We start from the raw sequence: 6,000 nt of genomic DNA on the forward strand, positions 1-6,000 counted from the left end.
GTGGATTCCCCATACATGTATTATTAAATTTGATACCCGGTTAATCTGTTTTGTGTCCACTTGGTTCTTAGACCAGCCTGAAGGACCTTTGAAGAGGACAGGATATTCTTTTTTTTTTCTTTTCAGCGTAACAGAATTCATTGTTTTTGCACCACACCCAGTGCTCCATGCAATATGTGCCCTCCATAATACCCACCACCTGGCTCCCCCAGCCTCCCACCCCCTGCCCCTTCAGAACCCTCAGGTTGTTTTTCAGAGCCCATAGTTTCTTATGGTTCATTTCCCCCTCCATTTCCCTCAACTCCCTTCTCTCCATCTCCCCATGTCCTCCATGTTATTCCTTATGCTCCGTAAATAAGTGAAACCATATGATAATTGACTCTCTCTGCTTGACTTACTTCACTCAGCATAATCTCTTCCAGTCCCGTCCACGTTGATACAAAAGTTGGGTATTCATCCTTTCTGATGGAGGCATAATACTCCATAGTGTATATGGACCACATTTTCCTTATCCATTCGTCCGTTGAAGGGCATCTTGGTTCTTTCCACAGTTTGGCGACCATAGCCATTGCTGCTATAAACATTATACAGATGGCCCTTCTTTTCACTACATCTGTATCTTTGGGGTAAATACCCAGTAGTGCAATTGCAGGGTCCTAGGGAAGCTCTATTTTTAATTTCTTAAGGAATCTCCACACTGTTCTCCAAAGTGGCTGCAGTCTCTTCAATAAATGGTGCTGGGAAAATTGGACAGCTATATGTAGAAGAATGAAACTTGACCATTCTCTTACACCATACACAAAGATAAACTCAAAATGGATAAAAGACCTTAACGTGAGACAGGAATCCATCAGAATCCTACAGAAGAACATAAGCAGTAACCTCTTCGATATCAGCTACAGCAACTTCTTTCAAGATATGTCTCCAAAGACAAAGGAAACAAAAGTGAAAATGAACTTTTGGGACTTCATCAAAATCAAATGCTTCTGCACAGCAAAGGAAACAGTCAAGAAAACAAAGAGGCAACCCGCAGAATAGGAGAAGATATTTGCAAATAACAGTACAGACAAAAGGTTGATATTTCGGATCTATAAATAACTTCTCAAACTCAGCACGCACAAAACAGATAATCATATCAAAAAATGGGCAGAAGATATGAACAGACACTTCTCCAATGAAGACACACAAATGGCTATCAGACACATGAAAACATGTTCATCATCACTAGCCATCAGGGAAATTCAAATTAAAACCACATTGAGATACCACCTTCCACCAGTTAGAATGGCCAAAATTAGCAAGACCGGAAACAACGTGTGTTGGAGAGGATGTGGAGAAAGGGGAACCCTCTTACACTGTTGGTGGGGACAGGATATTCTTGGTCCCTGACAGCTTCAAGGTGATGGTATCCAAATTGTACAGGAAAGCAGGAAAGAAGGTGGGGGCTCAGGAAGGTGGGACTGATTTGTTCAAATCCCCCAGGTCTATGGTCTGAATGTGTCCTCCCCATCTCATTCCCAAACTCTATGCTGAAATCCTCGTGCCCAGTGCATTGGCGTTAGGAGGTGGGCCTTTGGCGGGCCCTCTTCCGTATAGGGTTAGCACCCTTATAAACATGGCTCCTGTGAGATCCCTGGCCTGTCCACTGCTGAGATCCAAGTCTCTGATCCCGAAGAGGGCCCTTACCCGACCATGTCCCCACCCTGATCTCAGACTTCAGCCTCCGGAACTGCGAGCCGTACCTGTCTGTTTACAAGTCACCCCAGCCTGTAGTGTTTTGTTGTGATGCCCATGGCATTGCATGTCTGTTCTGGTGAACCCAAGACGGACAGTTTCCATTCTTCACGTGAAGAAATAGTCCCAAAAGTTAAGCGACTCTCCGGCAGTGTAATTAGTTTCAGGAGATCTGATTTCGTTCCACTTGGCAACCAGAATGTATGCTTGATTATTTAGGTGTGTTTCTCTTTCCTTAGTGATGTGCAAAAAGATGAGAAGGAGCAAGGGGTGAGGAAGAGGGAATGTTTTCTTTCATGCTTTAGCTTACCGTTCAACAAGTGGTTTCTGAGTGCCTCCCATGTCATAGGCTCTGGTCTGTGACACACAGGTACCTGAAGGAGACAAAGACTTCTGTCCTTAGAGTTTCATTCTGTACATTAAACAGTGTACTGGAACCTGGATATGTGTAGACTATGTGAAAAAAGTAGAGCCTGTTGGTGGGGGAAAACATGGTGGGGGGTGCTAAAGGAGTGTTGGGGTGGGAGGGGCTTACAGTTTAAGGTAGGGGGTGGTATGGGCTGACTGTCCTCCCCAAAATTCCTGTGTTGAAGGCTGACCCCCCCAATGCGGCTGTAATTGGAGATGGCCTCTAAAGAGGGTAATTAAGGTGAAAGGAGATAATAAAGTAGGGAGAATCTGGATCCCATATAATCATTGTCTTTATGAGAAGAGACACCAGAGAGCTCTCTGTGCTCTTGCTTTGAGGAAAAGCTGTATGAAGTGTTGGAGGGGGGAGACCTTCCCCTGTGCTACCGTCCTAGCTGGATCGAGATCAAGTTGACATGTGACAGATTAACAAGAGAAAATGAAATTTACGGGGCATAAATACAGAAAGTCCACACAGGCAGCAAATTCCAGAGACAAGGAGGCAACAGGAAGCTTACATGAGCTAAGGAGAGAGGTAGTGCCTGGGGATACAAAGAGAAGCTCATTAGCAGGGAGAGGAGTGGAGATGTCTGGGGAAACAAGGTTGCCCTTTTATGCAGTTAAGTTCTTAGGTGAAGGGGGGTGTCTGTTTTAGGCTCTCTTTTCTGATGTAAATTTAGGCAGCTGTCGGGTAGGGGAGCAGAGAGCTTTTTCCTGAATCTGTTGGGTTTTTATTACTTTTAACTCAAAACTATCTTTATGCCTAAGTGGCCAGTCTTGGGGCAGCCTGCCCTGGGCCCCTGCAGCTCATAAGGCAAGAAGGCAAACTAGGAAGAGTCCTGAGCAGAATCCTAATTGACTAGTACCTTGATCTTGGACTTCAAGCCTTCAGAAATTAAACTGTTGGTTAGGCCACTCATTGGTGGTATTCTGTTATGGCAGCCAGAACTGACTAAGGCAGACAGTGAGTGAGGACCTCATGTTAGGAGGTGACATTTGAGCACATCTTAAAGGAGGTATAGAAATTAGCCACTCATTTAGGTTTGTTTCTCACTTCTTAGGTGAGGGAACCAGGCAGTGCAAAGGCCCTGAGGCAGGCGTGTGCCAGGCATGGCTGAGGAGGCCTTGGTGGTAGAGAGGAGTGGTGGGGAGAGTGAGGGGCAGCTGTAGATGAGGCCAGAGACATGATCATGTGGAGCACAGGTTCCCAAACCATCTCGGTTCATGGTGCCCTTAGTGTCTTAGTAGTTTTTCACAATGCCTTACATCAAAGGAAATACAGAACAGTGTTTTTTTTTTTTGTTTTTTGTTTTTAAATTTGACAGAGATCACAAGCAGGCAGAGAGGCAGGCAGAGAGAGGAGGAAGCAGGCTCCCTGCTGAGCAGAGAGCCTGATCCCAGGGTTCTGGGATCGACCGAGCTGAAGGCAGAGGCTTTAACTCACTGAGCCACCCAGGCACCCCCGGAACAGTGATTTTGTAAGTGGTTAGATCCTCACAACTCAGTAGTCGAATCTGGCAGATGTTGCCGTGTTAACCTTGGAAATGGAAGCCATCCTGTGGGGCCCCTGTGAATGCACCGTGCTGTTCTAAGGTGCCTCGGGGGACAGTTTGAAAATGGCAAATGTAGGGTGGCCCATTTTCAGGACTTTGGCTTTGACCTGTGACAGCCATTGCTGGGATTCGGAGTGAAGGAGTGACAAGATACATTTTAAAAGATTGGTTTGACTGTTATGTTGAGGATAATTCTGAGGCTAATTGCCATCAACCTGGCAAGAGATGATAGAGCAGCTAGGGAGGGAGACGTGGGTGTGGTGGGAAGAAAGTCGTAATAGCGTCTATTTTAAAGGTGGGCTCAACAGCTTGATTTATTGTGAGGGTGAGAGAGAGTGGAGTCACTGATGACTTCCAAGGTCTGTGACATGAGCGGAAGGGAAGATTGGGTGTTTACAAATGTTGTGGAGAAGGCTATGGATAGGACAAGCTGTGCTGGGGTATCAGAAGTGTAGTTTGGACAAAGGTCTGCTCTATTAATATCCCAGTGGGCAGATGCATTTGGAGTCTGGAGTTCGAGAGAGAGAGAGCGATCCGGAGGCTGTGGGCACTTGAAGCTGTGTGATTAGATGATAAGACCATGGGAGAATGTCGGTTATGGTCTAGGAGGTAAGGACCACACAGTGAGGTGAACAGGGCAAGTTGAAGGTAAAGAATGGTTGAAGACTAAAGGATTAAGTCTAAAAAGCTAAAGAAAACTGAACCTTGGACCAGGGGAAGAGTACTCAAGGAAGGACAAATTTGGAAGGCAGACCCCTCCCCAAGGCTAGCATCTGGACCTCTTTCGAGAAGGTATGGTTGTGGCTCATTGGATAGCACAGAAGTTTCCTGGGTGTTCTAGGCCAGTGTTGTCTATGATCACTGGAAAGCAGGAGATGCCCTGCCAAAATATAAGTAGACTGAGGCTGGGAAGCACACCCATTGGGGCATCTTTGAGATTCACTGGGGATTCTGTCCACTGGGAACTGCTGAAACTTAACAGGAAGCTATCCATGGGAGTGTTGCCAGATGTCCTCTGCAGGCACATGCATGGTGGTCATGAGGCAGGAGCAATACGGAAATGAACCAGGACCAGGAAGAGAAGCACCTTTCTCTTGTAGTGTCTGTCCCTCCAGCATGCTCTACTGGCCAACGGAACATTGCATCAACATGCAGGAGTAATGCTTGCAAGGTTCATCTCCATTCAAGCAGAACAGGCAATGAGATGTGACTTCAAAGCAGAGAGGCAATACACTGGTAACTCACTGTATGGACTGGATGTTTGTGTCCCTCCCAAATTCATATGTTGAGACCCACCCCACCCCCAATGTGATGATGTTAGGAGGTGGGGCCTTTGGGAGATATTTAGGATGAGATGAGTCACCGGAGTGGGAACCGCACAATTAGTGTCCTGATGAGAATTGTGAAAGAGCTTGCTTCTCTCCTCTGGTTGCTGCAGATGTGAGGAGACAAGGAGAAGTCAGCGTTCTGCAACTCAGAAGTGGGCTCTCACCAAACCCCAAATATACCGGCCGCCAGATCTCAGACTTCCAGCCTCCACAACTGTGAGAAATACATTGCTGTTGTTTATAAGCCACTCAATCTGTGCTAGTGTGATACAGCAGCCTGAACTAAGACGCTAGCAATCCATTAAATACACGTGGAGAGGAGAAGACCAAGGACCCAGAGCTCTAAAACTGAGAGAATAGGGAGAGGAGATCAACTAGGTGCCCCGAGAAGGAGCAACCAACAAGGTGGGAGGAAAATTACAAATTGTGGTGGGGTGCCTGAGTGGCTCAGTTAGTTGAGCGTCTGCCTTCAACTCAGGTCCTGGGATTGAACCCCCATTGGGCTCCTTGCTCAGTGGGCAGCCTGCTTCTCCCAGTCCCTCTGCCTGCCACTCCCCCTGCTCATGCCCTCTCCCTCCCTCTGTCAAATAAAATCTTAAAAAGTATAAGGATGCCTGTGTTTGAACATGGTACTTCTGCTTACTTGTAGAAACCTCGAGTCTATCCTTTAATCTCTCTGTGTCTCGTTCAGATGAGACATGGGAGCATAAGGGTAATGATCTCCAAGGATTCAGCAGATGAATTCATGCAAAGGGACTGGTGCATAAAAGTGCTCAGAAAGTGTTAGTTAAATAGATTAGTCTCTAATTTATCTTGAAATATGATGGGAAAACCAGAATGTTACCTTTTAAGAGCACATCATTCAGTAGTAGAATTAGCTGTTAAACACCTCGGGGTCAGGCTAAAAACATGCACTTAATTGGAGAACATTTACTGACTGACCTACTATGATTTGCAAAATGTGGTATGTATTACAA

This window comes from Neovison vison, chromosome 11 (assembly GCF_020171115.1).
Source record: "Neovison vison isolate M4711 chromosome 11, ASM_NN_V1, whole genome shotgun sequence".
NCBI classification, from domain to species: domain Eukaryota; kingdom Metazoa; phylum Chordata; class Mammalia; order Carnivora; family Mustelidae; genus Neogale; species Neogale vison.